The sequence below is a fragment of the Bos taurus genome, chromosome 7, assembly GCF_002263795.3.
Source record: "Bos taurus isolate L1 Dominette 01449 registration number 42190680 breed Hereford chromosome 7, ARS-UCD2.0, whole genome shotgun sequence".
Taxonomy (NCBI): Eukaryota; Metazoa; Chordata; class Mammalia; order Artiodactyla; family Bovidae; genus Bos; species Bos taurus.
In genome coordinates this window covers 37,653,052-37,668,184 of record NC_037334.1, presented here as the reverse complement: position 1 = coordinate 37,668,184, position 15,133 = coordinate 37,653,052, and the positions used below count along the sequence as shown (strand labels likewise).

General features: G+C 37.6%; 1 protein-coding gene across 2 annotated transcripts in view; it reads left to right on the top strand.

The window, feature by feature from the left end:
* COMMD10 (COMM domain containing 10) overlaps window positions 1-15,133 on the top strand; it is a 184,318-nt gene that overhangs the window by 114,903 nt on the left and 54,282 nt on the right. Inside the window, exon 6 of one of the 2 annotated variants that reach the window (XM_059888321.1) lies at window positions 1-15,133. This exon is cut by the window's left edge and continues 65,724 nt beyond it; it is cut by the window's right edge and continues 21,895 nt beyond it. The gene's annotated coding sequence lies outside the window, so the exon portion shown is untranslated. 2 annotated transcript variants of the gene reach the window in all.

Below are 15,133 nucleotides of genomic sequence, written 5' to 3'. Positions count from 1 at the left end.
ATTCAGAAAGATGCAGAGGGGGTGCCGATGATAGATTTTAATAGATCCTTTTGAAGGTCCTTTTGAGTAAACATAGTCATTAAATAGCCATGTAAAAAACCCAAAGATGTGTATATTTTTATGAAAGAGTTTTTAAATTCTGAGATATAAAAGAAAAAAAAATCCACTCTGATTCTACCACCCAAAATCAACTGCTTAACAGTGAACTTACAGATTTTGATTCCTGTGTAGATTTGGGTTGTTTATAAATTTTCACAAAAATGGTTTTGCTTTACACAGTTTCTGAAGATACTTGCTAATGACAACATAACACAGTTTTCTAAATAAATTGACCCAACTTGGTAGACAAAACCTACAGTATTTTTATTTGAAAGTTCATGAACAGAATATGGGCTAGCTTTAGGAAGGAGTTTTTCTGATTGAGGTTTGGGAAACATTTTCAGAAAACAGGAAAAGTGGAACCATATTTCCAGGAAGCAGTATCTTGATGAGAGAAGGATATAAGAAGGAATAGATACCGTAAGAACCCATTAGGCCCAATCTTGGGTAGTAAAATATTAAAGACTCAAATAGAACTTCCATTCATTCTTTTGTGGTTAGAAAATTTTAGCTAGCCTTGAGTAGGTCCTTGACTCCTCCCTGATGTGAACCTACTTAGAGAGCTTTGTGGACTGAATTCTGTTACCCCCAAATTTATATGCTGAAGCCATAGCCTCTAATATGATTGTATTTGGAGATAGGAAGGGGCTTTAAAGGGTTAAATGAGGTTGTAAGGGTGAGTCCCTAAACCAATATAAGAGATGTCCTCATAAGAAGAGGAAGAGACACCAGGATTGCATGCACACAGAGAAGAGATCATGCATGTGACAGAGAAAAGACCAAGCGAGAAGACAGCTGTCTGCAAGGCAAGTAGAGAGGCCTCAATAGAAACCAACCATGCTGGCACCTACATCTTGAGCTTCTAGAACTGTGAGAAAGTAAATGTCTGTTGTTCGGGCCACCCAATCTGCAGTAGCTTGTTATGATAGCCCTAACCAACTAATAGAGAGTAAAATTGCTTTGTCTTTTCTTTTTAAAGAATAATGGGTCCCCAAAGAGATCAGTTGCTAATCTGTGGACCCTGTAATGTTATAAGGAAAAAAGATCTTTGTAGTGTTAAGTTAAATGTCTGGAGATAGATTATTCTGGATCGTCTGGATAGGCCCTAAATACAGTAAAAAAATGTCCTTATAAGAGAGGGCTGAGGGAGATTTGACACGAGCGGACATAAGAGAAGCTGGTGGTGTCCCTCAGGTAGAGACCAGAGTGATGATGGCCACAAGTCAAGGAATACTGTCTGTCAGTAGAAGCCAAAAGAGGCAAGAAATAGATTCCTGGAGGGAGCATAGCCCCCTGACACCTCGATGTTGGCTCCGTGTCACTGTTTTCAAGTTTTGTGAGTGAATAAATTCCTGTTGTTTTTAGCCATCAAGTTTGTGGTAATTTTTTACAGCAGCCATAGGAAACTAAAACAAATAGCTAGTAAAAATACCAAATAATTTTTAGCATCTGTTGAAGCAGTCTTAGGATTTTGTGCCCTGTGATATTTGCTTCTTATTTTATAAAGTAGGGAATTATGTTGGTTATTTTTCTCTTGTTGAGCCATCATCTTATTCTTGGGTAAACTGATTATTTAAATATACTAGTGAATTTGATAATATTTTGATAGTTTACTTAGAATTTTTTTTAATTAAGGAGTGAAATTAGTCTCTATTTTTCCTTTTTTATACTGTTTTTTGGCAAGTTTTGGTCTTAAGGTTATCTCAAATTTGTTGAATGTGTGGCTAGAATCCAGATTATCCTGATTTTGAAAGCCAGACATCAAAGCTGAATCTTCTGATATAGGCAATTGTGAGAGCTATTGTTGGTTCTTAATCAGTAGAAGCCTCATGAAAGGGGTAGTTTAGAAAATAAGACATAACAGTGCACTTAATAGTTGTCTATAGTTATCTATGAAACAAGAGTCAAGTCTTACAGTCTCATATAAGAAACCCAGGAACTGAGTTTCTTGAACATATTCCACTGTGTTCATGTTCTTTAGGAGACTTACATGGGTTTTGAAACATTCCATTGGGAAGCCAAGGAATTCTAAGCTACTTATGAGTGAATGACTGCAAGGTGACCGTACTTATCTTTGCCTTTTGATTCTTTTTTTCCCTTTTGTTCTTGGAGAGAATCATAGGAATTATAGGCATCATAGAGTCATAAACTTTGGGAATGTTAGGGGATGATACAAAAATGTCTGTGTAGATCAGAGTTTCTAAACTGTGGCCTTGGATTCTGTGAGAAAAGCAAGAGAGAGATATTACTGAGGATCCATGGATCCATATGTAACCCAAGCCTTCAGTTCGGTTCAGTTGCTCAGTCATGTCCAACTCTTTACGACCCCATGGACTGCAGCATGCTGGGCTTCCCTGTCCATCACCAACTCCCAGAGCTTACTCAGACTCATGTCCATCGAGTTGGTGATGCCATCCAACCATCTCATCCTCTGTCGTCCCCTTCTCCCAAGCATTTATCTCAACACTAAATAAATAATATTAACATTCACCTGTTAGTCCAGATTTTCAAATATGCACAATTATTTCATTAAAAAATCTGTATCATCAAGTGAACAATTATATTTTAAAATTTGTGGTATGTTTGGTTGTTAATGTTTTGAAGTACTGTTAACCTGCCTACTATCCCATGGTAGTTTGTAAATTTTTGGTTTGTTTTAAAGGGACTGTCTTCTAATTAAACACCAATTGCTTTATCTTACTGTTGAGGATGTTCATGGTTAGGCTGTCACTCTTGTTTACACTGCTAGTCAGTCAAACTCCTGGTCAGAGCCTCTGTGTTCCAGATTCCTTAAAAGTTTTATGAAGAAGCTTTCCTAGATTTGTAGTACTAATTATTAGTCTTTAACTGAAAAAGTAAGGATATCTGCATCTTTTGACCTTGGGCTGTGCATTGTGAATTTTATATTGCTGCATTTTGAAAGTTAATGAGATATCTTCTGCTTTTATAAAATTATTCCTAATTTTTTTTTCATACTTTCAGTTTAGTGAACTCTTTGAGATGGTCCAGCTGATTGTTTTGGATGTAATGTTTTAGTTCTAGGCACCATTCTTTGTTTAAATGGATAGCAAGTCAAGAAGCAAATAAGGGTGAATTTTTGGAGTCTTTTGTTTATTTTTCAGAGTTTTTCTTACCAGAGAGAAAATAACTAGGCAGGAAGACAGTTCAACGCCCCTCCAAAAACAAAACAAAACAAAACAAAACAAAACTGTGTAGCAGGTTTGTGAGATGTACTGATTCCATTGATCTGTGCATGCCCTTTAGCGAGAAGGTGGATATGGGTAAGCCCCAGCACATCAGCCAGCACTGATAAGTGTGTGATAATTCCAAAGAGAGATATGGTGAAAGGGAGAAAGAAAATGTTAATGTTCCCTGGGATACTGAGGAGGGCATAGAGCACAGTTAAGAAATTATGATGACTTACTCTCTAGTGATAGTTAAGTCCAATTGAAACCTCTTTGTTCTCGTGAAAGTATTCCCAAAGTTGTAAAGAATAAATAGTAAGACAGCTTATGTGGATCTTAAAAAGGTTAGTTTTGAGTATTGGAATTAAATTTTTCTTGCACTGTCTTCTTATTAATGAATTATTACAGTTCTTTACATATTCTAGATACAAGTACTTTATCAAATTTGCAAATATTTTCTCCCAGTGAGTGGTGTGTCTTTTCACTTTCTTTATGATGTCTTTTTCAAAAGCGGAAGTTTTTAACTTTGATGATCCAGTTTATCAAATTTTTCTTTTATATGATTGTTTTTAGTGTCTTATCTAGAAAATTTTGCCTAGCTCAAGATCGAAAAGATTTTCTTGTATGTATATTTTCTTCTAGATGTTTTATAGAGGAAAAGGTAGTCTTTCAACAGGGAATGTTGGAACAGTTAGATGTTTGCATGAATTAACCTTTTCTCCAGATGATTTTGGGTTTCACCTTTGTCTAAAATCAATTTGTCATAAATGAAAGAGTTTGTTTCTGGACTTTCTCTTCTGCTGCATTGATGTAGAAGTTCATCTTTAGACCAGTTCCACGCTATTCTGATTATTGTAACTTTATAGCAAGTTTCTTCAATTGGGTTGTGTAATTCCTTTGACCTTGTTCTTTTTTTTCAAAATTATTTTGCCTGCTTTACATTAGCATTTCCATATATAAATTAGAACCAGCTTGTCAATTTCTAAAAAAAATATACTTATTGTGATTTTGTTAGAGATTGCATTTAATCAGATGAAGTGGGGAAATTTTCCACTTTAACAATATTGAGTCTTTCAGTGTATAAATATGGAATGTAGCTATGTATTTTCATTTTCTTTAAATTCTCTTAATCATGTTTGGTAGTTCCTAGTGTGTAGATCTTGTGCTTTTGTAGCTAAATTTATAGCTAAGGAATTTTTTTAAAGCTCCTGTGAGTGGAATTATTTTCTTAATATCACTTCTGAATTGTTGGTAGTATATAGCACTAAAATTTACTTTTTAATTTTTATTGGAGTATAGTTGATTTACAATGTTGTGTTAGTTTCTGCCATAGAGCAAAGTGAATCAGTTACACATACACATATATCTACTCTTTTTTATTCTATTTCCAAATATATTATTACAAAGTATTGAGTAGGGTTCCCTGTGCTATACAGTAGTTTCTTATTAGTTATTTAGTATCTCTATAGTAGTGTGTATGTGTCAATCCTGTTCTCCCAATTTATACTTTAATATTGACCCTGTAGCCTGTGACTTTGCTAAATGCATTTCCTGGTTCTAGTGTTTGGTTTTGAAACTTTCTTAGGAGTTTTTACATATGTCTGAGAATACAGACATTTTATTGTTGTTGTTTTAAAGACGATTTTGCTTAATGTTAGGATTGCTGTTGCACCAGTTTTTTAAAAATTGGAGTCATGATATAATCACCATTATATTACCTTATGTCAGTAATTAAATTTTATAGACTTTATTTTTATAGCAATTTTAGGTTTACCAAAAAACTGAACAGAAAGTAGAGTTTCCATCTATTCCATCTCTCCCTGCATAGTTTCTCCTATTTTAATATCTTGCTTTAGTGAGTCCTTTTGATTCAACTGATGAACCAACATTAATACTTTATTATTAACATAAACTCCATACAGTGAGGTAACGTTTGCTTTAAGTAATCATATATCTTCTTTAAATTAAGAGAAGAAAGGAAAATTTTTGCACACTCTTATTTTTACCCATATTTTACTCATACCCATCTTTTCTGTAGACCTGAGTTGCCTTCAGTCATTCAGACTGAAGAATTTCTTTTAGTGTTTCTTGTTATTCAGGCCTGCTGACAACATATTCTCTGTTTTTGTCTGAACATGTACTTATTTTATTTTTATTATTGAAGGATTGGACTTCCTGGAAATAGAATTCTTGGTTTCTGTACTTTGACTGTGTTGTTGCAGTATCGTTGGCTCCATAGTTTCTGAAGAGAATTCAGCTGTCAGTCTTATCATTTTCCCCTTAATGGAATTTCTCTGGCCCCTTTCAAGATTTGTTTTTTATCTTTGACTTTCAGCAGTTTGTGTTATTTTTAGTATAAATTTTCCTTGTGTTTACCTTAGCCTACTATATTTTCCATCAAATTTGGGAATTTTCCATCCATTATATCTCTGGATTTTTTTTTTCTCTTTTATCACCTGTCCTGCTGAGATTCCAGTTACATGTATTACATGTACTATCTCATAGGCCTCTGATGTTCTGTTCATCTTACTTCAGTCTTTCTTCTCTTTTACCTTTGGCTTGGGTAATTTCTATCACTCCAACTTCAGTTTTACTGACTCTTCCCCTACCATCTTCACTTTGTTGTGGTGCTCATTTGGGGGTATTTTACTTCAGTTACTATACTTTTCAGGTCTGGAGTCTCTCTCTCTTTTTTAAAATTTTTTTTGTTTCCTTTTTTTCCCTTGAGATTTCCTCTGTATTCACTCACTAATAGCATGTTTTCCTTAAATTTCTTGATCATAGCTTCTTTGAATTACTTATCTGCTAAATTCACCATCTGAGACCAGGGTATACATTTTTGCTGAGTATTAATTCACATGTCTGGAAATTCTTGCTCCTATACTGGATATTGTAGGTTCTATGTTGAAGTAACTCAGCCTTCTGTCAAATTCTTTAGAGGACCTTGAGTTTTCAAACCAGTAGGCTTGCTTGATGGAGTAGGAAATGGCATCCCACTCTAGTATTCTTGCCAGAGAATCCCGTGGACAGAGGAGCCTGGGCTCACAAAGAGCTGGACATGACTGAGCAACTAAGCATACAGGCTTGCTTGAACTGAAATTGCAAATATTGTCTTCTGTGCATTTTACAGCTTCCTGTTAGTGTTGTTCTTGTTGTTTTTAAATAGCCCAAACCCTTGTAGGTCTCTCTTGTGACTACAAACTTTGGCCATTAGCCCCAAGATTTGGGCTAAAATGGTGCTCATCATTTGTATTGTTTCTTTGCTTCTAAGGGTTCCCTCTTAAATGATAGTAGCTGTGATGACTTTGGGCTCTCTCCTCTGATAGTTAAGTCTGTCCAGAGTCATCTTTCTCACACTCAGACTACAAATAACTGATGAATTAACTCAGTGAATAGTATCATTACGAAGAAAATTCTGACTTTTTTCTCTTCCTTCTTTTTATCAGGCTTTATGGGCCTCCTGTGTTCATGTGTAATTTTGATACCAGCCAGGAATTTGTGTAGCTTATGTTCTGAATTTGGGTCTGAGGTTGACTTTCTGTCAGGATTTCCTCTTTAAATTTTCAGTTGCTTTTCCAGCCCTAAACTCTTAATTTCTAACATGTTTAGCTAGAGTGGCTGCCTTTTCCCCCCCTCCATTTTCTGCAACTATAGTTGTAGCTGTGAGGCTTGATCAGTGCCTGGGAACGAGTAAGCCTTGAACTCTTAACCATTCTACTTTCATTTTTAAAAATTAAAATGAACTCTCTTCAGCCTTACATATGCTTTTGAATACTTTCCAGTGTCTTAATGTAGTTTGTTTGTTTGTATTAATCTTTTTTTTTTAATTTTATTTTATTTTTAAACTTTACATAATTGTATTAGTTTTGCCAAATATCAAAATGTATATGCCACAGGTATACTTGTGTTCCCCATCCTGAACCCTCCTCCCTCCTCCCTCCCCATACCATCCCTCTGGGTCGTCCCAATGCACTAGCCCCAAGCATCCAATATCGTGTATCGAACCTGGACTGGCAACTCATTTCTTACATGATATTTTACATGTTTCAATGTCATTCTCCCAAATCTTCTCACCCTCTCCCTCTCCCACAGAGTCCATAAGACTGTTCTATACATCAGTGTCTCTTTTGCTGTCTCGTACACTGGGTTATTGTTACCATCTTTCTAAATTCCATATATATGCGTTAGTATACTGTATTTATGTTTTTCCTTCTGGCTTACTTCACTCTGTATAATAGGCTCCAGTTTCATCCACCTCATTAGAACTGATTCAAATGTATTCTTTTTAATGGCTGAGTAATACTCCATTGTGTATATGTACCAAAGCTTTCTTATCCATTCATCTGCTGATGGACATCTAGGTTGCTTCCATGTCCTGGCTATTATAAACAGTGCTGCGATGAACATTGGGGTACACCTGTCTCTTTCCCTTCTGGTTTCCTCAGTGTGTATGCCCAGCAGTGGGATTGCTGGATCATAAGGCAGTTCTATTTCCAGTTTTTTAAGGAATCTCCACACTCTTCTCCATAGTGGCTGTACTAGTTTGCATTCCCACCAACAGTGTAAGAGGGTTCCCTTTTCTCTGACACTTAGTGTGACCAGAAGTTGAACATATTAATCTCTATTGATTTTAATGATACTTTTTTTTTAAAGCCACTAAACATTCAGTGAAATTTGAGTGAAGTTTTAAAATATTCATTTACACCTCAGTTCTCCCAGGTTCATGTTGACAGTTTATATACTTTCAAGGGACAGCAAATTTATGTTTTAGCTGCTAGACTCTTAAGTCTCTGTAAGGTGTGTCTGTACGTGTGTGTTTGCGTGCATGTTCAGGTGTGTGCGTGTGTGTTTAGTAGTCTAATTAATTAAGGTCATTGTTCATTCTTCACCTCTGTCAGATTTCTAGGCATGTGATTGGAAGTTGCTTGGCATTGGTCTTGGTGATATTAATTGGGGGAGTTAAAAAACAGTGCAAATATTCTTATTCCTAAAGGAACATTTTGTGTCACACTGTGTTGTTGGACACTTTCTTCTATTAGCAGTTCAGTCGCTCAGTCGTGTCCGACTCTCTTTGTGACCCCATGAACCATAGCACGCCAGGCCTCCCTGTCCATCACCAACTCCCGGAGTCCACCCAAACCCACGTCCATTAAGTTGGTGATGCCATCCAGCCATCTCATCCTCTGTTGTCCCCTTCTTCTCCTGCCCTCACTCTTTTCCAGCATCAGGGGCTTTTCCAATGAGTCAGCTCTTCGCATCAGGTGGCCAAAGTATTGGAGTTTCAGCTTCAACATCAGTCCTCCCAGTGAACATTCAGGACTGATCTCCTTTAGGATGGCCTGGCTGGATCTCCTTGCAGTCCAAGGGACTCTCAAGAGTCTTCTTGAACACCAGAGTTCAAAACCATTTTTATATTTTCTCTAAGGTTAGCCTTGTACCTACTAATATGCAATCAATTTATTGAATTGATGCTAAGTCACTAGAGTCGTGTCCGACTCTGTGCGACCCCATAGATGGCAGCCCACCAGGCTTCCCTGTCCCTGGGATTCTCCAGGCAAGAACACTGGAGTGGGTTGCCATTTCCTTCTCCAGTGCATGAAAGTGAAAAGTAAAAGTGAAGTTGCTCAGTCATATCTGACTCTTAGCGACCCATGGACTGCAGCCTACCAGGCTCCTCTGTCCATGGGATTTTCCAGGCAAGAGTACTGGAGTGGGGCGCCATTGCCTTCTCCGAATTTGTTGAATTACTCCCAGTTTAAATCAGTAAACAGTGTGTTACTATCCTTAGTATTTGATGTAGATTAATCCTCCCATTCACATGTGGGAATGTGCTTTTCTGATGAAAGTGGGCCTTTTGTCTCTCTAGCTTGTCTAACATGTTACCTCTATTAATGTAGTTTCATAAAAAGTGTTACTTTCATAAAAAGAGCTACTTTCTATTTGTGGTGCATGGGCTTCTTATTGCGGTGGCTTCTCTTGTTGTGGAGCATGGGCTCTAGGTGCGTGGGCTCAGTAGTTGTGGCAGGCGGGTGCAAGCTTAGTTTACCCCTTCTCCCCCCAGTTTGTGGAATCTTCCCAGTCCAGGGATTGAACTCCTATCCCCTGCACTGGCAGGTGGATTCTTAACCACTGTACCACCAGGGAAATCCTGCAAGTTCATATTTTAAACTTTTACTTAGAATGAAACATCAGTAAGTTTGTGGTTTTTCTAACAACTGTAGAAGAAATTAATTCCAACATTAATTTTCATTTTAGAGCATGCTTACTTTATGCAAATTATCTGTAAATGGAAAATAAATATGGAGATGAGCAAGTAAGTAACAGGAATCAGCTTAGACATGATTGTGAGGTATGGTGGGGACACTGAAATGCCCCAAATGATGGAGGGATTCCACTCTCTCTCCCTCTTTCTTTCTTTCCCTTCCTCCTTTTGTCCCCTTCCTTTCCTCCTCCTCCTTCATTTTCATCCTTCTTTATTTAATTAGTGGGTTATTTAAAATACTTGTTCTAAATCTTATTTCTTTTCCTAAATGACCCTTTGAGTGTGCTAGGACTTGGATATTTGTCTTGAAGAACTTTTGGTATAATATTACCTTAAAATTACTCAAGGCAAAAACCTAGGGTTTATTCCTTATGTCCTTTTTTCTGTATCTCCATTCATTTCTTAGCTTTATTTCTTCTTTCTTCAGATTTTGTCTTGAATCTACTCTCATCTTTTTGTATCTCCTGACACCTATTTCAAAGTGTTATCATTGTTTAACTTTCCTGACTCCTACTGGAGCCCCTCTAATTTGTTTATACACAGTTTATGCACAGTTTAAAGTTGACTTTCTTAAAATGTTATTTAAATCACATTACTCCCTGCATAAAACACTTTTCAGTAACTCTGTATTGTCCTTAGTATAATAACTGGATTCTTTTCTGTGGCTTATGATTGAGCCCAGTTCTCTAGCTCCCTAGCCTGATCTTGTTCATTGACCACAATCACATTGATGTCCTTGGAGTTCCTCAAATGGTAGTATTTTTCTTCTGTAGTTTATTTCACATCCTTTTTCATCTGCCTGGAACTCTTTTTCTGGCCTTGCACATGGTTTACTTCTCTCACTTTCTCAACTCAGATGTTATATTCTTAGAGAGGCATACCCTGAGCACCATGTCTGTCCCAGTTCATTGTTAGTTTCCTGCCTTTTTTTTTTTTTTTTTAACCAGCTTGCACTTACTTTGCCTATTTTCTTGTATTTTTGTCTTTCTAAAATTTAAATTTCATGAGAGTAAAAGACCCTAAACACTCTGTCAGGTTCATGATAAGCGTTCGGCTTTTACCAACTGCTTGAGTGAAAGTTAAAGTTTTTGGGCAAGTAGCTCAGCTTAAGCTAGAGTCTGTGTGTGGGGGAGAGGAGGAGATTTGTAAAGTGTGATTAATTAATTGAAAGAACCTCTAAAAGGTAATCATCTAGTCTTACATATTGGATGTGACCATAATTTAATTTTACCACTTAAATTTGGCATTCAGAATGTAACACTAGACTATAAATGTATCTTAAAACTTTAAGTGCTAGTGTTCCAGACTACTTAACAACTAAAAAATTTTTTGCTTAAAGGTGAAAGAATTATCATTTTTAAATGATTGTGCATAAATTAGCTTGACCATTTTGTATTCGATCTTCTCATTTGTAGCATTTTGTGTCATGTATGCTTATCATTTATTACTTATCTTGAGGCTGTCATGTAGTCTGTTTCCTATGGACTACTAAGAGAGTTTTTATAATTCAAATGATAAATAATTTTCTAATTTTCACTTTTTTAGAAGCTGAGGAGTGGTTGGGTTTGAAATGGATACAGACAGTTGAATATATTAGTGTGATTTGGTTGTGGGAAGGATCTTGAAGTTGTGGGATCCACCCTCTCATTCATTCATTCAAGATGTGGAATGTTGAGTTCCTAAGGTTTGAGGAGAAACAAGAGGTAAGCCCGATAAGACATAAGTGATCTTCCTTTCTTACCCTCACTCTGAGTCACTTGAATTTGAGCAAATTCATCTTCTGCCCTTTTTCTGAAGAGTACTGACTCTTCTTGCTATGGGTAGAAAAGTTGGAAAATTGCAGCATATAGCAGAAACACTTTAGGTACTACACAGCTCTATGCAGGGCACTTGCAGTTCACGGTTTAATTTCATAGCTCTGTTGCTGCTTCTAGCTTTGGCTGATGATATGCTCAGGTTTCCCCTCTGTGCACTCTCAGAGAAGCTGCCGAACAGAATGCTTCTGGGGCTGTTGTTGTTCAGTCATGTCCAACTCTTTGCGACCTCATGAACTGTAGCCTGCCATGCCCCTCTGTCCATGGAGCTCTTCAGGCAAGAATACTGGACTGGGTTGCCAGAGGTCCTGCCAGAATGCCCCTAAGCTGCTGCCACCACCACTTACCTTTTATGTAAGGTAAATTCTAAGCTCAGCTCCATTATTAATTAAGGAAGTTTAATAATAGCACCACCAACAACACCATAACATTATTGTGAGAATTCATTGAGTTAACGAATAATAAAGTATTAATATTTTTCACAGCAGCTGGCACTAGGCAAATATCATTTGTTATGGCTGTTATCATCATTAAGATAACCATTCCCCTCCTCACCACCTCCCCCCACCCCACTGCCAGTACCATTAAGGATGCTATCAAGTGGTCATAGGGGAGAAGACTGCTTTTCTAAGCATTCTGGAATAATACGTCTCTTGTAGGGTATGTACTCCTTCCCTGACTTCTACTCTTTTATAAATCATCCTTTTAACTTGGTCACATCTGTCAGATTAGAACATTCTCAGAGGTTCAAGACATACATTATGCCCAACCTCAGTGTCTCCATGCCTCACCATTCTGGAGATCCATGCACAGTCATGTTAATGGTAATAACTCAGGTATATTGGCTCATGTCCTGCGTTAATGATGCAAGGCATCCGCCTTCCTGTAAGAGTAAACTTCCCTAGTTTACTCTGATAGTCCCCAGGGCTCTCTCACGAGTGCACACAGGCTCCACACTTTCCTTTACTCTTGTCTTCTCTTGCAGTTGCGTGAGGGCACACCCTCACCACCACCTCTGTAATGTATGCCCTGTGTAGCTGCTTTCTTATTAGAGACGCTGTCTCTTGATAATCTCACAGATATAAATTCTGGAGCATGTAAAATGGCATTACATTTATCATAGTTTATCATAACTATGCTTGGACTCCATGTCTCACAGAGTGCTTTCTGAAAACAACTTTTGCTATAGATTCATAGACATAAACATAGTCTGTAGACATAGATGGTCCCATAGGTTCGGCCTTATCTTTTCTCTACCCTCCCCTACCACCCTGCTCTCAAGTCTGCTTCCCTTAGGCTTCTGGTCCCTGTGCAAGTCAGGTCAGTACACACAGCTTATATATGTCGCCAGCTCTACTATCCTGCTATAGACATCAAGGTACCTTTGAATTCTAAAGTAACTTTAGCACTTAAATTCTGTGTCTGTTCATGAGAATAGTAGTTGTATGATTGATTATAATCCCTAATATGCTATTAGGGGCTTTACATATAGGCAAATTGCTGATTTTGACAGTTAAACATTAAACACTATTTTCAGATTTTTCTCTAATTTCACATCTATTTCACACAGATTCACATTGTTTCTGTGCCCTAGGCCAAGGTACAGGTAAATTTACTGCTCTAACGCATACTCTATCTGCCTCCCTCTAACTCTAAAAAGCCTTCCTAGTTGACAGCAGTGGTAAACGGGATCCATTTATATCTGTATTACAATTTCACTTATCCTTGGCATAAGTTAGAATGATACTTGAAAAGTGTCTGCTTAAGTACTGAATCCAGTCCACAGACAGAAGATGTTTTATCTTTATTTCAGGGCACTGAGCCTCTTACCTAATTTTCTCATTAATGGAGCTTTGCATTTTCAATCAACATGTCTTGGATTCCTTTGAGAAGACATTATTATTCCTACTAGTAGTTTTAATAACTTTCTGGCAAATTGTGATTACTCATCCTCTTTATTCTCCAGCAGTTCATTATAGATATTTTTCAGTTTGCCTTTTTCTGTCTTTCAGAGTTTCTTTGAAAGACTCCTTTATTTTATATCTTTAATTTGGTGCTATCAGCACAGAAATGTTGTTCAGTTCATAGTCCCTGATAATTTAACATAGAATAGTCAGTCAGTTCAGTTGTTCAGTTGTGTCTGACTCTTTGCGACCCCATGGACTACAGCACGCCAGGCTTCCCTGTCCATCACCAGCTCCTGCAGCTTGCTCAAACTCTTGTCCATCGAGTTGGTGATGCTATCCAACCATCTCATCCTCTGTCATCCCCTTCTCCTTCTGCCTTTAATCTTTCCCAGCATCAGGGTCTTTTGCAGTGAGTGAGTTCTTTACATCTGGTGGCCAAAGTATTGGAGGTTCAGCTTCAGCATCAGTCCTCCCAATGAATGTTCAGGACTGATTTCCTGTAAGATTAACTGGTTTGGTCTCCTTGCAGTCCAAGGGACTCTCTAGAATCTTCTTCAGCACCACAGTTCAAAAGCATCAGTTCTTTGGTCCTCAGCTTTCTTTATGGTCCAACTCTCACGTCCTTACATGACTACTGGAAAAACTATAGTTTTGACTAGACAAAGTGATGTCTCTGCTTTTTAATATGCTGTCTAGGTTGGTTGTAGCTTTTCTTCCAGGGAGCAAGCGTGTTTTAATTTCATGGCTGCAGTCACCATCTGCAATGATTTTTGAGCCCAAGAAAATAGTCTGTCACTGTTTCCGTTGTTTCCCCATCTATTTGCCACGAAGTGATGGGACTGGATGCCATGATCTTAGTTTTTTGAATGTTGACTTTTAAGCCAGCTTTTTCAGTCTTCTCTTTCACTTTCACCAAGAAGCTCTTCAGTTTTTCTTCGCTTTCTGCGTAAGGATGGTGTCATCTGCATAGTTGAGGTTATTGATTTCTCCCAGCAATCTTGATTCCAGCTTGTGCTTCATCCAGCCCTGCATTTCACATGAAGTACTCTGCATATGAGTTAAATAAGCAGGGTGACAACATACAGCCTTGATGTACTCTTTTTCCAATCTGGATCCAGTCTGTTGTTCCATGTACGGTTCTAACTGTTGCTTTTTGACCAGCATACAGATTTCTTAGGAGGCAGGTCAGGTAGTCTGGTATTCCCATCTTTGAAGAATTTTCCACAGTTTGTTGTGATCCACACAGTCAAAGGCTTTGATGTAGTCAATAAAGCAGAAGTAGATGTTTCTCTGGAACTTTCTTGCTTTTTCAATGATCCAGCAGATGTTAGCAATTTGATCTCTGGTTCCTCTGCCTTTTCTAAATCCAGCTTGAATATCTGGAAGTTTTGGGTTCACGTACTGTTGAAGCCTGGCTTGGAGAATTTTGAGTTATTACTTCGCTAGCACGTGAGATGAGTGCAATTGTGTGGTAGTTTGAACATTCTTTGGCACTGCCTTTCTTTGGGGTTGGAATGAAAAGAAATTCCATATTTATGTTTTGTGTCATATGCCTCCCAGACGCAGGTCCACTATTACTTGTGTGGAGTAGGGAATGTGACCCGAAATACTAAGACCACCCACTTATGTGATTTCACTTCTTTTATCTTCATTTCCCAAGGTATTGGCCTCAGGATTTTTTTTTTTTTTTTTTTTTTATCTTGTGATACTTCAGGGCTTAGCTTTCTGATTTGATTGGTGATGCTGAACATTCATAGCTTTTCAGTTAGTAAGCAAGAAACTTTAAAAGTCATTATCAGTGCCTTTTGTCATGAAAAAGACAAGTAGAAGGAATTAGTCTTTCTCACCCTAGGATGTCAGTGTGTG